We start from the raw sequence: 23,138 nt of genomic DNA on the forward strand, positions 1-23,138 counted from the left end.
GTGTGGGCAGGGCCGCTTCCTCCTGGAGGTTTCAAGGAAAGAACTGGTTTCCTTGCCTTTTCCGGCTTCCAGAGGCACCCACATTCTTTGGCTCCTGGCCCCTTCCTCAATCTTCAAAGCCAGCAGCCAAGCCTCTCTCTGACCCTGCTTCCATCCTCCATCTCTTTCTCATCTTCTGCATCCCTCTTCCCCTTTTAAGCACCATGTGATTACACTGGGCTCACCCTGATAGTCCAGGAAATGTCTCCATCTCAGTGTCCTAAGTCACACCTGCAAAGTCCCTATGCCGTGTGCAGGTTCCAGAATTAGGGTGTGTTCCTCTTGGGGGGCTCATTATTCTGCCCACCACACACGGTGGTGATCACCCTACAGCCCTTTCCATCAGCATTTCCTGAAGTGTGCCCCATCTTCTGCCTGCATCAGCATCACCTGGGGCTCTCGTTACAGAGTGTGGGGCCACCCAGACCCCCAAACCTGAGCCTTGATGGGAGACTTGGGGTGTTGCCTTTCCTTGAGTTCAGGTGATTGCTACGCTCAGCGGCATCTGATAGCCTGGATCAATGAGACCTCCAGTGTGGCAGGGCAGGGCACTCTGGAGGGGTCAGTCCCCCACCAAGAACCTAGTGGGCCCATCACATCGCAGCCTTTTTCAGGAGGTGTTTCCCAGCCTACAGGTGGACCTCAGGACCTCAGTCCATTCCCTGGGGACACTTTGGGCTCCACTTTGGGGCCAGTGAACCAGCAGGTGAGGGGCCTCTGGGAGGGGGAGTAGAGGGTGGGTGACCACATGGACTGAATGTGGGACCCAGGGACTCTGAGTCTTCCAAGCAGGGGAGCTTGGCAGGCAAGTTTTGCCCCCTGTGCTGCAATGCAACCCACCTATGTTCAGCACACACGCGTGCCACACACGTGCACCATGCACGTCCATGGGACACCATGCACCCACATACACACACCGTGCACACACTCTCAGAGTCTCTCTCTGTCCCTGGTCTCCACCCAGACTGGGGGGAGTCGGGCCCTGCTCTGTGTGCAGTAATTACATGTGCCGTCCTAGCACGTGCAGACCGCTATAACAAAGGACTGCAGGCTGGGTGGCTTAGAAACAACAGACACTTCCCTTTCACAGTTCTGAGGGCTGGGAGCCCAAGACCCAGGTGCCAGCACGATCAGCTTCTGAGGAGAGCTCTCTTCCAGGGTGCAGACAGCCACCCCCTCCGTGCGTACTGCTCACATGGCAGAGGCGGCAGGGGGCTCTCTGGCTCTCTGGCCCTCACAACCTAATCACCTCCCAAAGGCCCACCTCCTACTGCCGTTACCTTGGGGCTTATGATCTCAGAGTGCGCATGTGAGCAACACAAACCCTTGGCCCACCGTGCACCCCCCGCTAGCTGTGATGACCTTCTCTGGGAGCTCTGCTCTTGCAGGGAGTATGGAGAGATCTCGCCAGAGCCCAGGATGACGCGTTACGGGCGCACTAATAAAATGCAATGCCCAGAGCCCAAAGTTCTGTCCTTGCTGTTCTCTGATCTTATTGGTGACAGTGCTTGGCAGCTCTACTTGGTGTCAGGCTCCTTCCTGCTCCGGTGGGGCCAAGATGTGGGGCTGACGTGCTGCCGGGCTGCGCAGGCTCCGGGCACTGAGTGTCTGCACGGCTGGGCGCCAGCATCTCCTCCCCTCCCCAGCGAGGACCCACACCACCTCTGCGCCCACACGTCCCCCAGTGTGCCCATGCCCCCACAGTCTCAGCAGACCCGCCGTCCACCTGGCCAGACCCTAGCTGCCTCTGTGACTTCTCACACATTCTCCTCGTCTTCCCATCACCCAGTCCCGTGGCTTCTCCCCAGCCACAGCCCTCGGGCTGCCCCCAGTCCCCTGCCCCTGCCCAGGGTCTGTACTTGTCAGCTCTTCCCTGCCCGTTGCCCCCTCCCCATGTCCACCTTCAGTGCAGCGCTCCAGGGGTGGCCTCCTCAGTGCACAAGGCCCCCCACCCTGCCATCCTAGTGCTGGGCTGGTGGGGCAAACTCACGTGGTCCCAGAGTCATATGTGTGTGGGAGGTGCCATTTAGGCTGTGGGTAACCAAGGCAGGTACCAGGAGTGCTGGGAAAGGCCTCGTGGGTGCCAAGACCAGTACCCGTGGGCGGTAGGATCACCTCCTGCTGGGCCACACCCTGAGGACAGAGTCTCAGCCTCTCACCCCCAGGAGGCACTGACCTGACCCTGCCCCCTCCTCCTCTCCAGGCAGGCAGGCCTCCTTTCCTTCTCACAAAGACATGAAGCACATGCTGGCCACAGGGCCTTTGCTCCTGCTGTGCCCTCCATCCAGAAGGCTCTTCCCACAGAGCTTGTGGAGTTGGGTCCTCCTTCAGGTCTCAGCCCAAACCCCACATGCCCAGAGGGGCCTTTCCTGAACCCTCCCATGTAAGGAAGCCCTGGCCGTGCTCAAGAACCTTATCCTGTACTGGTCACTTCCTGGCACTTACTGCTCTCTCAAATGATCGTTTCTATTATTCTTCTGTTTTCAGTCTCCCCTCTCTAAACTGTGGGGAACCCCATGTCCTGCTCGCTGTTGTAACCCAGCACCCAGCATGGTGTGAGGCACCCAGAGGCCCTCAGGAAACATCCACCAGAGGGTTGGGGGCAAGGGGCTGAGCTGACAGCCTCCGTCGCAACGCCCACACTCTGGGGATTAGCCCCCCAGGAGTGGGAAGGTAGGCTGGGGCAGGGCAGACAGAGGGGACGAGCTGGGCAGTATGCTGTCGGGTGGCCGGGCCTCTCCCAGAGCCCAGACAGTGTCCCCCACGCTGGCCTCCAGGAGCTGCCGGGGTGGCGACCGCAGTCCACACCGCAGCCTCAGCACAGAGCCGAGCTCCCGTGCAGTGGGAGAGGACGCCGGAGAGGGTAGGAGACACAGCCGGACCCCCATCACAGGGCAGAGGCACCCGAGCGGCGCAGGCGGAGCGGCCCCTCGCCCCAGCGGCCCCGCCCTCGCTCAGAGAGCTCCAAGCCAGCCCCTCCGAGCGCGCTCTGCGCCTGCTCCCCAGCCGCCCCGAGGGCCCTGCGCCTGCGCCCGCGCCTGCGCCTGTGCCCGCCCCCAGGCTGTCTATCTGATAGGACCACGCCCACCTCGCGCCCCGCACCTCCCCCTGCCTCTGTCTAGCTCTGCCCTGCCCACAGCAGCCCTAGTACACTTGTGTGCCCCAGGCAGGTGCCTGCTCTCTCCAGGCCTCAGTTTCCCAAAGTGTGCAAGCACGGCTGGACTCTGTTGTTCTTGCTTGTCCAGTCTTCTGGAAACAGCCCTCAGCGCGTGCTTGGAGCAGCTGCACTGGAGAAGCTCAGAGCAGGCTGCACCCCCATCTCCAGGCCTGGAATTCTCACTGACCAGGTCTGCAGAAATGGCCCGCGTGCAGCAGCCCTGGGCTCCCGCTGGAACTATCAGGCAGATGTGCTCTTTTTGAGATTGTCAACCTAGGGCTGCTGGGGGCCATTCTGCCACAGAGGGTCTGGTAGATGGGAGAGATGGATTCTTATTAATATTGTGCAGCTGGATCTAGCTATTCCTGAAAGCAGCATATCTTGGCATTTTTAATACTTCATGAGCCAATAAATTACTGTTGCTTAAACTGGTTGGATTTGGTTTCCTGTTACATCTTATAGGGCAGATCCTGATTGAAGCAGAGGACAGATGTCCTGACCTCTATGCCGGGACAAACCGGGAACTTCTAATATCCAGGTAGGGCCAGTTGAGGAAGGTCCCTGGATCCTGTTCAGGCCCCTCCCCCATTCTAAACGTGAAATGGCACACCTTTACACTCCTAGCACCCCAGTGTCTTCAAGCGGTGTCCTCCCCTCCCTCCGGCCCTGCCCGCAGAGGGCGCTGGGGGTCCAGTCTTCCTCGCCCCCTTGATGCCCACCTTGTGCCCACAGGACTCAGGGACACAGCCAAACCGCAGCTCAGTGGCCGTCGCAGACGGAGGAGAGCCCAAGAGGAGGGCCCAGTGCCCAGCCTTGAGGAAAGGGAGTCCTGGGTGCCAGCGGTTGATCAGGCGAGGGCGTCGGCGGGCAGTTCGGGCGCAGCGACCGGCAGGAGCCGCGCGAAGAGGGGCAGCGTGCGGTACTTGAGGGGGTCCCCGCCACGGGGCGGGAGGCGAGCCAGCCGGCGGGGGCCCTGAATGCACAGCTGGCCGCCTGGCCGCGGCCCTACGGCCTGGAGAGGAGCCGAGAACGACAGCGGCCCCGCCGCCCCGCCCGCCGCGCTCCCCGGGAGGCCGCGAGGGGGCGCCGCGCTCTCCGGGCCGGGCCAGAGCACGGCGGGCGCGGCGGCGACGCTGCCCGGGGGCCGGCCGGGGTGCAGGCGCGCAGGGACCGGTGAGTGGGGCGCGGGGCTGCGGGCGCGCGGGGCGCAGGTGCGGGGACGCGCGGGGACAGGGCGCGCGGCGGGCGGGGTATGTCTGGGGCGCGCGGGGCGCAGGTGCGGGGATCCGGCGCGCGGCGGGCGGGAGATGTCCGGGGCGCGCGGGGCGCAGGTGCGGGGACAGGGCGCGCGGCGGGCGGGGGATGTTTGGGGCGCGCGGGGCGCAGGTGCGGGGTCAGGGCGCGCGGCGGGCAGGGGTGTCCGGGGCGTGCGCCGGGCGGGCGCGGAGGGGACACGCGGAGAGGCACCGCCGGCCGCGGTGGCGGGAGACCCGCTGTGCCCGCGTCCCCCGCCGCTCCGCTCGGCGCCAGGAGCAAGCCTCTTCAGCCGCTCAGGTGGCAGGAGAAGCCCGCCTGGACCCGAGGCCTCCAGCCCGCGCTGCACCTCAGTTTCCCGGTCTGTGAAGCGGGAACAGCAAGGCTGACCTGCCCCGTGCTTGTGAAGAAGGGAAAGGGCCTTGTCCGTGGGGAAGAGGGTGCTGTGGGCTCTGAAGCTGGGATCGGAGGGACGACAGGATCAGTGCTTCCATCAGAGAGCCTGCAGGGACGGTGGGGTCAGCTCGGGGACCTGGGCGTGGCCCTCACGCAGTGACAGCGGACAGGGTCAGGGGACCCTTAGTCCACTCCGCTCTGTGCTCAGGTGGAGCAAGGGAGGCCTGGAGGGGAGGAGGGGATGGTCTGACCGTGCCCCACGCTCAGCGAGGGGGGCGGTATGGGACAGACAGACCTGGCAGCTTGCGGTGGTGAGGGGCTCGCCCAGCCCCCGCCCTCCTGCCTCCTGGGCCCTGAGGCAGAGGTTCTGCTGAGCTTCAGGAGCCGGACAAGGGCCCTGGGAAGATTTATCTGCCGGGCAGGTGCCGTGCCCCCCTCTTTCAGTTGAAGTAACTGAGGCTTAGAGAGATGACGGGACTTCTTCAAGGTCTCAGGACCACGAAGTGGCAAAGCTGGAGTTCCAACCATGGTGGGGCTGGCTCCAAAAGCCATACTCCAGCCACAGTGCCAGGGGACCAGGGGAGTCCTGGAAGTGTCCACTCACTCACCTAGAGCATTAATTGCCCACCTACTGTGTACTGTCTGCTCCCTGCCCCAGTAAGTGCTTACAAGCAGATGCCAGAGAGGGAAGCTGAACGACTAATCAGAGGGAAACAGGGTGTGGCAGAGGGTAAGTGCTCAGGAGAAAAGAAAACGGGGTGATGGGGGCGGAGGGAGACTGGGGTGGGCAGAGCCTTAGCCTGGCCGCCTGCAGTGAGGTGGCTGTGATGTGAACAGAAGAGCAGAGCCCACAGGAAGGATCTGAGGGAGCAGCAGGTGCCAGGTCCCTTAGGCAGGCACAGAGGGTGGATAGGAGGAGCTGGAACAGAGCCTGTGAGGGGAGCTCTGGGGTTTGGATTTTCTTCAGAGTGTAGTGGGCAGTCGCTGGAGGGTTTAGAGTTGCGTGTTGAAAGGATGCCCCCGAGGCAGGTGGAGAGGACTCAGGGAGCAGGAGAGGATCAGAGAGGAGGTCGCTGGAGTTGGCCAGGCAGAGCTGCGGGCACCTGGACCAGGTGCTGATGAGGTGATGGAGAGAGAGTTTTGAGGAGGAGCCCAGTGGATGCCAGATGTGGAGTCCACTCGCTAGGGCTGCAGCCACACGGAGGCCTCCACCCTGGCAGGGCCAGGCACATGAGGAGGGCAGGGTCTCCTCTGGGTGGTCGAGTTGTCAGCTGTGGTGGACAGGGAGCCTGGTTTGGGCTCAGCACTGCCCCGCTCCCTGGTGCGCCTGTGCAGCTCTCGGACCTCGCTGTGCCCAGCGCAGAGTCTGCAGAGATCAGAGGAGATGCTGCTGGGTCTCGGGCTGGGCCTCAGACTGGGTCTCGGGTTGGTCTCTGCATCCTTTTGACGTGTTCCCATAAGCATTTGAGCGTTGGTGCTGCTCTCGCTTGTAATTTGACCCAGACCTGCAGTCAGCCATTTCTCCAAGAAACCTTGGTGCCTTTTAGTGGGCGTGGGTTTCAGAAACGGGTATCCAGGTACTAGATGTGCTCATTGTTCCGTTGGTGTCATTGTGTTTGAATATCTGGTTGGGCAAGTCACCCTTCCATGGCTTTTTATTTTAGGGGTTTCCTGGCTATCCCAGTGTATTGCTTGTATCTTTTGTTGGAATCATATTAAATTTGTATACAATTTCAGGATAATTGACATGATTATGAAGTCGAGTCATCTTACCCAAAAACAAGCAATGTCTTTCTATGTGGTCAAGACTACTTGGTCTTTCATTTATCAGGACAACCTTCAGGAGCATTTTGAAGTTTTCCTCACACTTCTCGTTAAGTTTATTCATGAGTGTTTTACCTTGTTTGTTACTATTAGTAATGTTTTTTCTTCCATTATATCTTTTAACTGGTTATTGTTTTGTGTATGTATTTTATATCTATCTACCTCACTAAATTAATTTTGTTGTTAGTGTTATCATTTAGATAAAATGATAAAGTGATTTAGATAGCTCAGGTATTCTGTCATCTGAATAGTGAAATAGTTTTGCTTCTTTACTGATTTTTATGCGTCTAATTCCTTTCTCTTGTCAAATTGGCTAAATACCTCCAACTCAACATTAAATATTGGCTATAATGGGCATCCTTACCTTGCTTCTGACCTTAGTGAAAAGGCCTCTAGTACTTCTCCCGTTAAGAAAGATGCTGACTTTAAGATGGAGAGACTTTATTTATTTATAGTTATGGAAGTATCCATTAATTCCTGTTTTATTGGGTAGTTTCTTAAAATCAGAAATGGGTGTCAATTTTTGTTGAAGCCGTATATGGAGATAATTATATGATATTTCTCCTTATCACTATCAGTAAGATGAATCATATTAATGGATTTCCTAATGTCAGGTCCAGGATGAGAGTGAGGCAAACAATAAGACACAAAATGTATTAATGTGAATATTAAGCCATCCTTGCATTCCTGAAATAGAAACCACTTGGGCATGATATATTTTAATGTGATTGTATTAGCTATCTATTGCTGCGTAACAAGTTACCATAAACTTAGTAGCTTAAAACAACACACATTTATTATCTCATAGTTTCGGTGGATCTGAAGTCTGGGCGTGGCTTAGCTGGGTTCCTGCTGGTGTTGGCCAGGACTGAGTCCTCATCTAGAGGCTCAACTAGGAATGGATTCACTTTTCCACTCATGTGGTTGTTGGCAGCATTCATTTGTTTGTGGTTACAGGACTGAGAGCTTGAGTGTTTTGCTGGTGGTTAACTGGAGTCTGCCCACAGCTTCTGGAGGCCACCCACAGTTCCTAGGGACCACCTGCAGTTCCTTGCCAGGTGGGCTTCCCCAGCATGGCCTCTTGCTCCATCGGGCCAGCAAAGAGAGTCTCTAGAGTAAATCTGCCGGCAAGTCAGAGTCTTATGTGCAGAGTCACAGAAGTGACATCCCCTCAGCTGTGCCATAGTCTGTTGGTTAGAGGAAAGTCAGAGGGTCCAGCCACACTCAAGGCAGAGAATACCAGGAGACAGGGATTGTCGGTGCCCTAGAGTGTGTCCGCCACAGTGCTATTAGATTCTGTTTGCTAATATTTATTTTTGCTAGTTTCCCCAGTCATCCCTTGGTTTGATGAAGCTTGGCTTCTGTGGTTCTTCAAGAAGGGCTTGTGAGTTTGGCATCCCTGGTCTCTTTCGTGTTGAAATTGTTCTGCACCCTTGACACCTGCAGGGTAGCTTGGCTGGTTATAAAATCCTGACTCACACTTTCTTTCCTTGAATTTGTTAAAATGTTGCTCTAGGTTGTAGTGCTTTTTTTTTTTTTTTTTTTTTGAGAAAGATTAGCCCTGAGCTAACATCTGCTGCCAATCCTCCTCTTTTTGCTGAGGAAGCCTAGCCCTGAGCTAACGTCCATGCCCATCTTCCTCTACTGTATACATGGGACACCTGCCACAGCATGGTGTGCCAAGCAGTGCCATGTCCGCACACGGGATCCAAACCAGCGAACCCTGGGCCACTGAGAAGCAGAACATGCACACTTAACCACTGCGCCACCAGCCGGTCCTGGGTTATAATGCTTACGTGTTGTTCTCAAGAAGTCTGATAGAAACTGCTTTTCTTTCCTTTGTATGTGACTTGATCATTTTCCCTGGAGCTCCAAAGGGTTTTTTTTTTTTCTTTATCTTTGAAGTCTAATCATTTTACTAGGAAATGTCTTGGAGTTGATCTTCAGTATCAATTTTCTCAGAGTCACGGGGGCCCTTTGAATATGCAGATTCACGCCTTCTTTTATTTCCAGAAAGTTTTCTTGGATAATAATTTTAAATGTTAGTTATTTTGTTTTTCTTCTTCAGGGATTACAATAATATGTCTGTATGCTGGATCTTTTTTGCCTGGCCTCTATATCTGTCACTTTCTCTGTGATTCTCTTCACTGCGGTCTTTTTGTCCGTTTTGTTGTGTGGTAGCTGTCCTTCATTTCCTCAGTGAGCATCACTGAGTTCTCAGTCAAATTTGTCCTCCCTAAGAGAGCTTCTGGTTCAGTATTCATTTCTGAGATGACTTTGTCATCTTCATTTTCTTTCCTGAGTTTGGGCAACTCTATTTCACATTTACCTAGTTTTTTTGTCCGTTTCTCTTCTGAGTCTTGTAATTTATACTTCAGATGTCTCAGCACGCTTTCTGAAGGCGATTCGAGCTACGGTGCCCTGTGAAGTGGTTTGCGAGGAGAATGGCTGTCAGCTCCTTAAATTGGTTTTGTGTGGCTATTGTCTGTCGTCGTCTGTTGGCTTAGAAATGCCTTTATGTTTGCCTGGACTGGTGATAACGGAGGACGGTAGGCGGGAGTTGGGGATTTGGGTAATGGCAGGTTTCTTGGTTCAAGAGTGCCCTCTTCTGTTGGCTTAGAGAAGTGCGGAGCCCTTAATCCGGGAGTCCTCAGTGCCCGGAGTGCTTGTCTTGAGTTTACCATTCATTTTTGCTTCTGCAGGACCTTGGGTTTCCATGCTCCTTCTTCCTGTCCATTTACCACCAACCCTCTAAAGACCTGCACTTCTCAGCCACGTGCCCCAGAGGCAGGGCCTCTCTGAGACAGCCGCCTTGGCCCGTACACTTTCTGTGCCCTGTCAATTCCCCACTACCTGGCGCTCCCTCCCCACGCCCCGTCTCAGCCCTGCTCTCAGAATCTCCCCAGCCTTTCTCCTGGTGCTGTTTAGTCTGAGTTCTTGGCCTGGGCGGTCCTCGCTCCTCTGTCTCCTGGTTTCTGCCTGAGCTCCGTGCCAGGGGCTCTGGATCAGGCTCTGCAGGCTGGGTCTTCTTGCCTCATTCACACCAGTTTCAGGCAGCGGCAGCCTGTCTCCTGGCCCTGCCCTCAGCCTGGTGTGGGTGGCCGTGTTTGCTTCCTTGGTCAATCTGTATGGAGAGGTTTGCACTGAGGAAGCTGCCATTATCTGTGGGACCTGGAGGTGTCCCAAACTTCTACTTAGGGAGTTTCACGCAGATTGGGGCACTCTCCAACCCAGCCCGACACTTGCTCTCGTTTTGCAGAGCTCGCTGCATCTTGCACTCGTCATCGCGGCTGAGCCACTTCAGGGTCAGCTGCCAGAGTTATGCCTCCCCAAACCTGCAGCGCCCCACGGAGCAGGCACGCTCCTGCACAACACCGTGCTCACTGAGGAGCCTGGCCGTCACGCAGACGCACTTCCTCCTGCCTGGTCCTTACTCGACGGCCCCAGCTGCCCCAGTAGTGCCCTTCGAGCCTTCTTTGGGTCCAGGATCCAGTCCGTGGTCAAGCATTGCACTAGTTTATTGTGTCTTTCAGACTCTTTTAATCTACAACAGTCGCTCCACATTTCTATTCCTGTCTCCTGACATTCACTGTTTTGAAGGCTCTATGTCAATTTTTTCCCATAATCTGGATTTGTTAGGCTTTTACCTCAAAACTCAGTTCGGGCTAAGTGTTTTAGGTCAAAGTTGTTTTAAAATTACAGACTGTGATGCGTCTCCGGGAAGTGACGTACCCCCTACCTTCCACCTCCCCGTCCTGTGCCCTCCTGGGGGCCAGGGCATCTGCCAGCAGCCGTGTGGGAAGGGGGTGTTGGGAGGAGAGGCTGGGCCCTGGGGCTGATGGCTTTACTGGGATGTCCTGTGGTACTGTTGGGCTCCCGCCTCAGTTTCCTTTCCCACCCTCCAGGCATCCTTCCCAGTTCCCTTCCTGTCACTGTCACTGAGCCCTCCCAGGGCTGCCTCCCGCTCCCCTGGCCTCTGGTCCTGGCCTTGTGGGCCCGGCTCAGCCTCAGGGGCTTCTTCTTTCAGCAAAGGCGCCCATCACACCCATTTCTTGCAGGCCCCCAAGAGTCCTCAGGGCACCAGAAGTGGCAGAAGGTGCCAGGTCGCCGAGGCCAGGTTCAAAGCCACCACTTCCTCGCTGGGTGACTGCTCCTACACTGCAAGATCTCTCTGGGCTTCAGACACCACACAGGGCCTGTAATGTTGGTGTCTGGCGCAGAGTGGGCGTCCATTCAGCCACGCAGTCTTAGGGACTAACCTGTTAAAGGCCCATGAATTTGGGGGCAGGAAGCCTCAGTGTTATTCTTTTCAAATAAAACTAAAACAAGCTCCAGGGTTGCCGGTGAAAGGCCTCTGCACCCCGTGCCGGGATCCTCCTAACTGGCAAACTCCTGCTTTGCATGCAACGGATCTCCCCAGGGACCAGAAGGAGCGCAGCCTCTTGGAATCCGCTAAGTATTGCCCCTGCAGAGGAGATATTTGCTTGATTTATTTGGCCAGTAAATTGCTCATTTGCTTGTTTTCAAATCCAGACAGCATTCAGAAGTGCCCAAGTCTGGCTAAATAATAACAAAATGGCCATTCCCACTGTGGTGGTGGAAGCACCTGCACAGGCACGGTGACTGTACCTGTGGCCTCAGGTGAGTCTCAGAGTAACTTCCATCTACTTTAGAGATGAGCAGACAGAGCTCAGGGGAGCAAGGGGACTTCACAGGCCCCACCAGCGTAGGCCTTGGCACGCGGTCCGTGTGGCCCGTGGTCAGAGCTGTTTGCCGTCCGGGCTGTTTTCAGGTGGCAGGGCTGCGCTCTCCTTCTGTCCTGATGGGGCCTCCACTCTCTGCTCAGCCGCCCACCAGTCGGTCCGTCTGACCACCCAACAGACGTGGGGAGCGCCACCCAGCCTCAGGCCTGGGCTGGGCTCAGCCGGGAGTGCCTCTCTGAGTGTTTGCCATCCATCAGGCAGGGTGCCCAAGCTGTTTATAAACATCATCCCATGGGAATGGGGGTAAGTAGAAGAGAAGACAAACAACTGAGAAAAATCCCTTTGAAAAGATTAGTAAAATCGATACATTCCTGGGAAGACTGACCAAGAGACAACACAGGTTACCTGTATCCCACAGACATTAAAAGGATAAAGGGTTTTAATGAAGAACTTTATACTAATACATTTGATAAAAAGGGCAAATGCCTTGAGAGACATAACTTACCAAACTTGACACAAGAAGAAATAGAAAATCTGAACAATACTATTTCTGTTAAAGAAATCGATTTTATAATTAAAACCTTCCCAGAATATTTTCTGGGACGTTTTATTAAACGTCAGGCCCAAATGGCTTCCCTGGTGGATTCTATCAAATATTTAAGAAAGAAATACCATTGCACCTCATTGAATTAGCAAAACTCATGTATGAGGTCATGACAAATGCTGAAGAGGCTGGGGATGAATAGAAACCCTTCTAATCTATGTACCGGGGTGTAAACTGGTCCAACCAGTGTGCAAAACCACTGAGAATAATCCAGTCAAGTTGAATACTTGCAGCGAATCCTGCGAAGGACCAGTTTCATGCCTGACATGTCCCCAAGAGAACCGTGCATGCACGCACTAGGAATCCTGCTCCAACTGCAGCCAGCCAGGGTACACTGGCAGGAAAATGGACGAAGAAATTATGGAACACTCATATAATGGGCCGTCAGACAGCAGACTCTTAGAAACATCATGTGAAGTGAAAAAATCAAGTCATAGAGTACGGGATACAGAATGACACCATTTTTATAAAACTTAAAAGCAAACAAACTATACAGTATATTTTTTAGGGATACATATTTCTGAGATTAAATATTTTTTTCTTTTTAGATTTACTCTTTTAACAACTTTCAAATGTGTAATGCAGTGTTGTTGACTATAGTCACCATGCTGTACATTAGATCTCCAGGACTTATTTATTTTGTAACTGGAAGTTTGTACCTTTTGACCCCCTGCACCCAATTTCGCCAATCCCCCAGCCTCTGGCAGCCACCAACCTGTTCTCTGTATGAGTTTGTTTTGCTTTTTTTAACATTCCACGCATAAGTGAGATCACATGGTATTTGTCATATTCTGTCTGACTTATTTCACTAAGCATAATGCCCTCCTGGTCCATCCATGTTGTCACAGATGGCACGATGTCATTTTGTATTGCTGAGTAATATTCCATGGTATATGCACATCACATCTTCTTTATCCACTTAGCCATCGGTGGGCACTTGGGTTGCTTCCACGTCTTGGCTACTGTGAATAACGCTGCAGTGAACATGGGGCTGCAGATGTCTTTTCAAGTTAGTGTTTTCATTTTCTCTGGATAAATACCTAGAAGTGGGATTGCTGGATCATATGGTGTTTCTATTTTTAATTTTTTGAGGAACCGTCATACTGTTTTCCATGGTGGCTGCACCAGTTTGCATTCCCACCGACGGTGCATAAGGGTTCCCTTTTCTCCACATCCTTGTCAATACTCGTTGTTTCTAGTCTTGTTGATGATAGCCATTCTAACACGTGTGAGGCGGTGCCTGTAATTTTGATTTGCATTTCCCTGATGACTGCTGGTAGTGAGCATCTTTTCATGTGCCTGTTGGCCATTTGTATGTCTTCTTTCGGAAAATGTCATTCAGATCTTCCACCCGTTTTTTAATTGGATTGTTTGGTTTTTTGCTGTTGAGTTGTACGAGGTTGATACAATATTTCTTCATGAATTGTTTTAAAATTCCAGATAATGGGAATGCTGGAAGTGGGGTGGCTGGGAGGACGGACAGGTGGACAAAATGGAGGGACTGCTGCTGTTGCACTGCCTGCCTGGGTGGAGAGCCTCCGGGCGTCTAATTTGATATCCTATTTCATGGCTTTTATGTTACACGTAGTCTCTTTATATAGCACATACTACACAATAAAATCGCCTTCAGTGAATGCTCAGATGTTAAAAGGCTTTCTCATATTTTCTTCTCATAATCTTCCCGAGGAATTGTTCTGCACTCTGGGGACACAGTCCCCACTGTGGAGACCGCTGGGTTCATCAGACCACGTGGGCACCAGGCACCTCTCTACAGCAGGCCTGCTGCGGGCCCAGGGTGTCCCCGAGCTCACGCCTGGGTGAGGGAGGGCGACAGCCAGGGTCAGCTAAAGCGATGCTGCTGGGAGAAGGCCATGCCCCAGCTGCTCTGGACAGTCAGACAGGAGTCAGGCAAAATGTAGGTGGGAGGGAAGGAGGGGTGGGAGGAGCAAGGATCCAGGTCCCAGCATGAGGCCCTGGCGGCTCCAAGCCCCTTCTCTGCCTCCTGGCGGACAGGCGCTGGGCCTCTCTGCGGCCACTGTCCTGTACCCAGGCTGGGGGCGCAGCGCACGGTGTGCGGGAGGGCTCAGGCCTTCTTCACCAGCCACTTCCCAGTTTCCCTGTCAGCCCTCGGCAGACCTGGAGCACGAGAGAGGCAGGCGGAGGGGCCGGGAGGGCAGGGCCGCTCTGAGACACAGGAGCGGCTGGGCTCGCCCTGTACACGCACACACCCACACCCAGCGCAGGCAGGTAGAGCGGAGGGAGTCGCTGGGTCTGTTCCTCAGAGAAGGTTGACCAGCCTTCGGAGGCCCTCTAGGGAAGTGCCACCCACTTGTGACATAGTCCGTGAAAATGTCAAACTCTCCAGTCCTTTAGTGTTTAACTGCGATACCCATCAGTCACCCGGGAGGTGCCGCTGTCCTGACCACTGCAGGGGCTTCCCCCAGCTCAGTAGTTCTGACAACCAAGCTGTTCTGACAAGCCCCTTAAGAATAACACGTGCAAGGGGATGTGGGAAGGGTGAAAGAGACTGAGATGACAGTGTGTGACAGTTGCTCCCAGGGGCGGGTGAATTGCAGGCCCCTTGTGGCCTGCAGTTTGAAAACAGATGTTTCTGCATGATCGCAGCCAAATTGTGTTAGCACTTCGGATGATGAAAAGGACTTTAAGTGTCTGCATGCTGCAGTTCTGAAAGGTTTGCTGGGGAAATGTGCTTATATTTTGCAAACAGCAGGCGTGAGCAGGAGGAACCATCAGGTTATTGCGCCCTAACCAGTTCCTGAGCAGGGTCGCTGCTGGGCGCACATTGCACGAAACAAACACGATCAGCGGTGCTGCACTCGGAGAGACGCCACTCTTCCTGCTGCCAGCTTCGTCCCCCACCCGACAGGGGGAAGCCTCAGTGGTCCAACCCTCCGAAAGCAGGGAGGTCAGACCAAGGTCACAAAGCGCCCGGGCTGGAGGGTCTTCCAAGGAGATGGTCACGACTTTCCTCTTTTTTTTCTTAACTTTTGCTTATGGAAATTTTCAAAAACATAAACATGCAAAGAATAGGATGAACATGAACTACATTTACTCATCTCCCAGCTCCCACGGCCATCAGCTCCCAGCCCGTCTTCATTTCTCTGCACACCCAGCCTGTTGGCTTCTTAGAGCACGCGCTGTCGTCTCCCACCATGATTCTCAGTGCGTCTCTGAACTGAGAGGGGTTTTATATGCCTAAGCATCACGCCATTGACACGCCTAATGAAACCAATCATAATTTCTTAATGGTGTCTAATAGCCAGTCCATTATCAGATGCCCCAATTACTTCAAAATATCTTTTTATAGTTGATTTGTTCAAATCAAGATCTCAGCAAGTTCCACACATTGCATCATTGCATTTGATTTCATAACTCTTAAGTGTCTTTTATTCTAAAATAGTCCTTCTTCCGGTTTTTTTGGTCTTCATTCCATTGATTTGTTAGAAAAACGGGGACATTTGTCTATATAGTGTCCTATGTTGTGAGTTTGGCCATTTGTGTCCTTCTGGTGTCATTGATCTTGTTTGTCTGTCCCCACACTTCCCCTAACCAGCCAGTTCCATCTGGAACCGCTCTGTCCTGCAGAAACATCATGGAGCCCTGTGAATAACTTAAAATTTTCTTGTAGCCACATTTCAAAAGGTGAAATTGAGATTAATAATATATTTTATTTAACCCAATATATCCAAAATATTATCATTGCAACATGTGATCAATATACAAGTTACTAGTGATGGCTTTACATTCCTCTTCCACACTGTCTTCAAAATCAGATGCACATTTTGTGCTTACAGCACATCTCAGTTTGAATGTTAAGTTTTCGTCAGAAATAATTGATCTGTATTTATAGTTCATAAAAATTACAATTGAAAAGTTGAAAACGTGCTTAAATGTTTTCCAATAACCATATCAAGTATCATATTTTATAAACATTTTTTAAACATGTGTAATTGACATGCAGTGAGCACTCATGACATATGTAAACACTCAGACCATCACCACAATCAGGACAGTAAATACATCCACCCAGCTGCTGTCACTCAGCTTAACTGTTTGAAAGCACGTCCCTGTTCTTGTGTATCCATAGTTTCACTGCTGAGCGGGATTCGCGTCGTGTGGCCGTACCACACCTTGTTTTCGTCTCTCCTCTTATTTAGATTTTCTCTCATTTCCTTTCAACAATATTTGGTGGTTTTCAGTGTAGGAGCTTTCACCTTCTTGGTGAAATTTGTTCTTGGTTAAATTCTATAATATTTTCTTCATTTGGATGCTATTGTAAATTATATTGTTCTCTTAATTTCCCTTTAAGAGTGTTAATTGCTGGTGTATAGGAGAAAAACTGATTTGTGTGTCTTGATTTTATACCCTGAAACCTTACTGAATTTGTTTATTAGTTCTAGCAGTTTTTTTGTGTGTGGCTTCTTTGCAGTTTTGTATGTATGGGATCATGTCATCTGTGAATAGAGAGAGTTTTATTATCCCCTTTTAATTTAGTGCCTTTTAGGTATTTTTCTCGCCCAATTGCTCTGGCTAGGACTTCCGATACTGTGTCGCATAGCAGTGGTGGAGACAGGCATTCTTGTCTTACTCCTGATGGGGAGTTTGTAACTATAATTTCAATTTCTTTGATAGCTACAGGTTATCTGTTTCTTCTTTTGTGGGATTTGGTTGTTTGTATCTTTCAGGAAAATTTTCCATCTCATCTACGTCATCAACTGATTGGCATATAGTCATTAATGATATTTCCTCGTTATCCTTTTGATATCTTTAGAACTTGTACCAATGTCACCTCTCTCATTTGTGACATTGGTGATTTGTGTATTCTCCCTTTTCTCCTGATTAATCTGACTGGCAGTTTATTAAAATTTTCAGTCTTCTCAGAGAACCAGATTTTTGTTTCATTGTTTTTCTCTGTTATTTTTCTGTTGTACCACATTGATTTCTGCTCTGAATATTATTATTTTCTTCTGCTTACTTTGGGTTTCATTTGTTCTTCTTGTTCTAGTTTCTTAAGGTAGAAGCTGAGATCATTGATGTGAGTATATGATTTAAGATCTTTTTTTTTCTAATACAGGCATTTACTGCTGTAAAATTTCCTCTAAGTACCACGTTAGCTGCATCCCACATATTTTGATATGTTGTATTTTCTTTTTTATTCAGATCACAATATTTTTTAAGTCCTTTATTATTTTTTCTTTCTGCCACAAGTTATTTACAAGTGTATTATTTAGTTTCCAAATATTGGGGGATTTTCCAGATAGCTTTGCTAATGATATCTAATTTAATTCCTTCATGGTCAAAGAACATACCTTCTGTGACTTGAAGCCTTTTAAATTTACTGAGACTTGTTTTACGGCCCAGAATATGGTCTATCTTGTTGAATGTGCATTTGAAACGAATGTGTATTCTGCTGTCTTGTATGAAGGGTTCTATAAACATCAGTCAGGTTTAGTTGATTGGTGTGTTATTCAAGTGCTCAGCATCCTTCCTGATTTCCTCTCTGCTTGTTCTGTCCATTATTGAGTAGAGGGTGTTAAAACCTCAACTACAGTTGTGAATTTGCTTCTCCTCAGAGTTCTCTCTGCTCTTTCTTCATTAGGTTGTGTAATTAGGTGAGTACATGTTTAGTATGGTTATGTCCTCTTGATAAATCGACCCCTTTGTCATTATGAAATGGCTCTCTTTATCTATTGTAATATTGTTTGCTCTGAAATCTATTGTCTGATAATAATATAGAAATACCAGCTTGCTTTCCTTTTCTCACCCTTTTGCTTTTCCCCTGTTTTTGTCTTTTTATTTAAAAAGAAGTTCTTTAGATAGCGTCTATGTGGTTCTTGCTTATTTATCAGTCTGAAAATCTCTGCCTTTTCATTGGGTTTTTTAAACCATTTACATATAACGTGGTTGTTGAAATTATTGGATTTAAATCAATCATCTTGCTATTTATTTTTTATTTGTTTCCTATGTTCTTTCATCATTTTATCGTATTTTTCTGACTTCTTTTGGATTAATTGTGTATTTTTTAATGATCCCATTTTATTCCCTTTGTTGACTTGTTAGCTATATCTCTTTGTTATTGTATTACTTGGCTTAGGTGTCACAATATACATTGTACTATTTTGCTGTTGATGCCATTAAAACAATCTTGGAAGCATAAGACAACACACATTTATTATTTTAGAGTTTCCATGAGTCAGGTTCCAGGCACAGCTTAACTGGGTCCTCCCCTCAGAGCCTCACAAGGCTGGGGCTGGCATCTCATCCGAGGCTTAGGGCCCCTTCCCCGCTCATGTGGATGGTGCAGAATTCATCTCCTTGCAGCTGTGGGGCTCACAGTGGCTCGCTTTTTCAGTGACATCAGGGAGCCTCTGATGTGAGTCTCTGAGCTCTAGACCTTCCTTTCAAGGGCTCACCTGATTAGGTCAGGATCATCTCCTTCTTGATTACCTCAAAGTCGACTGATTAAGGGCCTTAATTAAATTTACAAAACTCCCTTCACCTTTGCCATATAACATAAGTAATCACAGGACTGCCATCCATCATATTCACAGATCCCACCCAAAATCAAAGAGAGGGGATTATACAAGGTGTGTACACCAGGAGTGGGAATCTGGGGCCATTGTAGAATTCTTCCCAGCGCATCTTAACTTACCCCAGTCGAACCTCAAGTACTGTGGTGTGAGGACCTTCTGCTAGTGTACTTCCATTCTCCCCTCAGCCTTTGTGCTTGTACTTCTTTCCTGGGGCTGCAGAACGAAGTACCACAAACTGACATGGCTTAAAACAACAGAAATTTATTCTCTCACAGGATAGAAGTCCCAAATCAAGGTGTCTCAGGGCCAAGCTTCCTCTGAAACCACTAGGAAATCCTTCCTTGCCTCTTCCCAGCTTCTGGTGGTTTACTAGATGTCTTTGACGCCCCTCAGCTTGCAGCTCCAGGCTCTGCCTTCATTGGCACGTGATGCTTTCCCAGTGCGTCTGTGTCTTCAAGCAGTCACCTTCCTATGAGAACACCAGTTGTATTGGACTAGGGGCCCTCCTCTTTTAGTGTGACCTCATCTTAACTAATTACATCTATAGTAACTATTTCCAAAGGACATCGCATTCTGAGATATGGGGATTAGGACTTCAGCATGTCTGTCTGGAGGGGAACAATCCAACCTATAACAGCGCTAGTGTTGTCATACATTTTTTTTCCCTGTATTTACAAACCCCATACTACATTATTTTTTGCTTTAAATACTCAATTGTATTTTAAAGATATTTAAATGGAAAGAAAAAAGCCTTTATATTTACCCCTGTAGTTACCATGTTCTTGATTCCTTTGTGTAGATATGGGGTGGGACTGAGGCCAAGCGGGCCTGGTGCGTCACCACGTGGCCGCCTCCTGATCGCCAGCGATGGGGGCGCAGAGCAGGGCCCCGAGCTGGGTGTGCAGCCCACCGTGGCCACACAGGTGGGCATGTGGGGCCTCTCCTGTCACCTCTTTCCTGCACTTGGTGTGCATATCCCTCTGGGCGCTGTGCGTCTCAGGCTTGGTTTTGACAGCGGTGGTTTCCTATGTGCTGATCCCTGTTCATTTTTCTTTCCAGTTGAAGTTAAGTGTTAATGCCTGTGAAGGGCTCAGGCAGGACTTCTGGGGAGCTGGAACTGTGCTGTTCCTCAACCTGGGTGCTAGTGGCACGGGGGTGTTTCCTTTGGGAGAACGCGCCTCGCCACACACCTCAACTGTGTGTGCTTCAGGACGCTGGCTGTGCTTCAGGACGGAGCTAAACAAACCAATGACACAAACAAGGAACAGCTAAGGCCGAAAGAGAAGCTGAGGACCCCCGGGCCCTGCCCCAGGGAGTGGGCTTGGCCGTCCCTAGGGCAGCAGCCGGGTCCGAGACTGCCCCCTCGTGGCCAGCCTGGGGTGGGGGCTTAGCTCCCTGAGCCTGTGGGCGGGGGCTGGGACTCGGAGCAGCGGCGTCTGTGCAAGGACTCTGCAGACTGCAAAGTGCGCCTGCCAGTCGGAACCCCGTCAGGGCAGCTGATCTTCTGACCGCTTTGGGCCTTGCAGCTCAACTCTGGGCCCGCCTGTGCGCCGGCCTCTGCCTGGACGGGTGACTTGGAGTCCAGCAGCCCTGCTTTTGGTTAAACGCAGATGCTCCCTGCATACTTCTTGCTGTTGTTACCTCCGCAGACTAATCAGTGGCTGCAGAGAGAAGACTGTGTCCACTGCCTGTCAGTGGAATCGGCCGGCGGGCAGGGCAGCTCCAGCAGGCTGCCTCCTCCCCATGCCCGCCCGGGACCTGGAGCTCCTGCCCTGCCTGCGGTGCCACCCTGCACCTCATCTGTCTGCTCTCTCTCTGTCTTTCCATTCTTCTTTTCCCAAAATGAAAACCCCTTGAAGCTTCTCTGTAAAGTAATACAAGCTCATTGGAGAAAAAAAGTCAGAAATGCAGAAAGGGGTAAAGAGGAAACTAGGACAACTCACTAGCCTCTCTCGTCATTGAACATGGGGGACTTTTTCTCTGGGGGTGTGGGGGTATACTTCTCTTTTGCAAAGATGAATTTGTACTCAGCACGGCCTGAAGTATAACTGGCTTTTCTCACTCTGTAGCTCACATTCTTTTTTTTAAAGATGGAATTTTTCCATCCAATTCATGAAACCTTGAATTCTTTTTTTTTTTTTAAGTATGCTTTTTTGGTGCGGAAGATTGGCCCTGAGCCAACATCTGTTACCACTCTTCCTCTTATTCCCCCCGCCAAAGCCCCAGTACACAGTTGTATATCCTAGTTGTAAGTCCTTCTAGTTCTTCTATGTGGGACGCCACCACAGCACGGCCTGATGAGCGGTGTGTAGGTTCGCACCCAGGATCCGAATGCACAACTCCCGGGCCACCAAAGCGGACTGTGCGAACTTAACCACTTGGCCACCGGGTCAGCCCCTCACATTCTTCTCAAGGTCTCCTGTGCCCCCGACAGCTGTGCGGTGCTCTAGTGAAGGGAGGACTGCACTGTGCTGGAGCAGCCCCTGTCGCTGGGCACTCCGGGCCCGCAGCCTCTCAGCAGGTGCTGGTGATGTTTGTGCTCTGCCTGGACAGGGTCTCAGAGTAATTGCTAAGGTCAGGGTTGTTGACCCAGGCTGGCTTCTGCTGTCATGCCATCCACAAGTTGCTCTGGAGGGTCCTCAAATCTCGGGGCATTGCCCGCGGGCTCGCTGTGCCTCACGCTCCTCCTCCTGCCCTGTCTGCACACTTGGTGCGCTGATCAGCCCTTGCCTCCTGCACCACCCTGCTCTGGGCTTCCAAGACCCCCTCCCCGAGCTTCCCCCTCTGCTCCCGCGTCCCCCCACCCCACCATCCTCTTCCCGCTACAGTCACCCTGGTCTCAGTCAAGTCACCCAGGTGGTCAAATGCAAACCTAGTGTCCTTTTCATCAGCGATCCCTCTGCCATCCAAACATGGCCTGTGGGTGTCACCTTCCCAAACTGTCCAGAATGCAGCCATTTCCCTCCACCCCGATTCCAGCTCATTCCACACCCGTGACTCCCCCTCCACCCTTCTCCAGCAGTCAGAGACCCTCCAGGGCCACCGCACAACCCTGGGACCAAAGTCCCCTCCTCCCAACCCCGTGCCCCAGGGCAAGGGTCCTCACCACCCCCTCCAGCCACAGTGGCCGTGCTCTTCTCGGCTTGCTCCCTCCTCCGGGCCTTGGCACTTGCTGCCCCCTCCATACACACCCTCCTCCATTCCCAGGATGTCCTTCCCACGGCTGGTCCTTCCTGCCCTTGTGTCACCTCCGCACATGAGCCTGAGAGCTGGGCCATTAGGTCCGCTTTGTGAGAATGTGAGAGGGAGAGTGAGCTCCCTAGGGTCTCACAGCCAGGGCCCAAGCCCACGTCCTGCGTGTAAAGCCAATGCACTCCTCACAGCCCACAGCTGATTCCGTATAGCTCCTGCCTGCTGATGATGGTGTACTTGAGAAACAGGCCTGTCTCCAGAGCCTGGGGAATTACAGTTCTTTTTACTGCAAGTACAGAAACTCAGCTCAATCCGACTTAAGCACAAAAAGAGAATGTATTTGTATCTGTAAATGAAAAGCTCAGGAGTGGACTTCAGGCATGGCTGGATCTAGGACATGGTCTTAACCTCTCTGCATCTTGGCTCTGCTTTCTCCATGTGGGCTCCCTTCTCAAGAAGGCCCACAGCAGCTTCACACTTACCTCCTATCCTTTCCTTGACCTGAGCAGAAAGAGGGAGTCTCTGCTCTGACAGTTCAAACAAATGTCCCCAGAACCGAGTCTGGGGGCCCACTCAGGTGACATGCCTACCCATGAATCTATCCCAAAGAGGGGATGGAATTCACTTAGTGGCTGGGCCTGGATCACATGCCCATCCCAAACCATCATAGGCCGAGGCAATTCCTACTGTAAGTGGACACCAGGGCCATGTGCCCTCCTACTACAGGCAAGAGAAGGAGGACAAAATGGGCTCTGTTGACAAAAGAAAGAAGAACAGATGCTGGGCAGGCAGAAGTCACAGAGGCCTGTGACCTTGGGCAGCTGCAGCAGGGCCAAGTCTTGGCGTGGGACCAGGAGGCCAACCCGATCTCCCTCTGGCACGCCAGCACTTGCTACCCCTGCGTCGCTCCGTCCATGTACTGGAGCGGCCTGGCCAGAAGGGTCATGCAGACACTCCTCTGAGGGCCTTCCCCAGCCTGCTGGAGCCGAGAGGAGGCTAGAAGTGGAGCCAGCTAACAGCCCGCTTCCTTGGGGAAGCTGCTGGCTGGGCAGAGCATAAGCCCTCAGTGAATTCAGCTTGAATAATCAGTGACCAAGACAGGCCAGCCCCTGCACTGGGTGGGGGCGGCCCAGAGAGGGACAGGATTGCACCTGCTGTGCAAATGGCCCCAAGTTCATTCTTTCCCAGGGTGGATGTTTCTGGAAGTAGTGCCAGTTGCTCTGTGGCCCTCAGGCCAGCCTCCCCCTCCCTGCCCCTCACCTAGTCCCTCCTGCTCACTCTGAGGGCCGCCCCCCACCTGGGCCCCCAAGTGCTGGCAAAATTGCCATTCCTGGAAGCCCCTCTTGTCTGTAGTCCCTTCCTTCAGGAGGCCAGGGTGACTCAGGTGGGGCCGGGAAGGCCTGCAGGCAGGACTG

At 51.8% G+C, this 23,138-nt stretch overlaps 1 protein-coding gene across 2 annotated transcripts in view; it reads left to right on the forward strand.

Annotated features, from left to right (window-relative positions):
- Nucleotides 1-4,128: 4,128 nt before the first annotated feature.
- RASGEF1C (RasGEF domain family member 1C) overlaps nucleotides 4,129-23,138 on the forward strand; it is an 84,178-nt gene continuing 65,168 nt past the window's right edge. The window contains exon 1 of one of the 2 annotated variants that reach the window (XM_070570065.1): nucleotides 4,129-4,369. The gene's annotated coding sequence lies outside the window, so the exon portion shown is untranslated. The remainder of the gene's footprint in view (nucleotides 4,370-23,138) is intronic. The other variant, XM_070570064.1, reaches the window with a different exon arrangement.

This window comes from Equus przewalskii, chromosome 13, assembly GCF_037783145.1.
Source record: "Equus przewalskii isolate Varuska chromosome 13, EquPr2, whole genome shotgun sequence".
NCBI classification, from domain to species: Eukaryota; Metazoa; Chordata; class Mammalia; order Perissodactyla; family Equidae; genus Equus; species Equus przewalskii.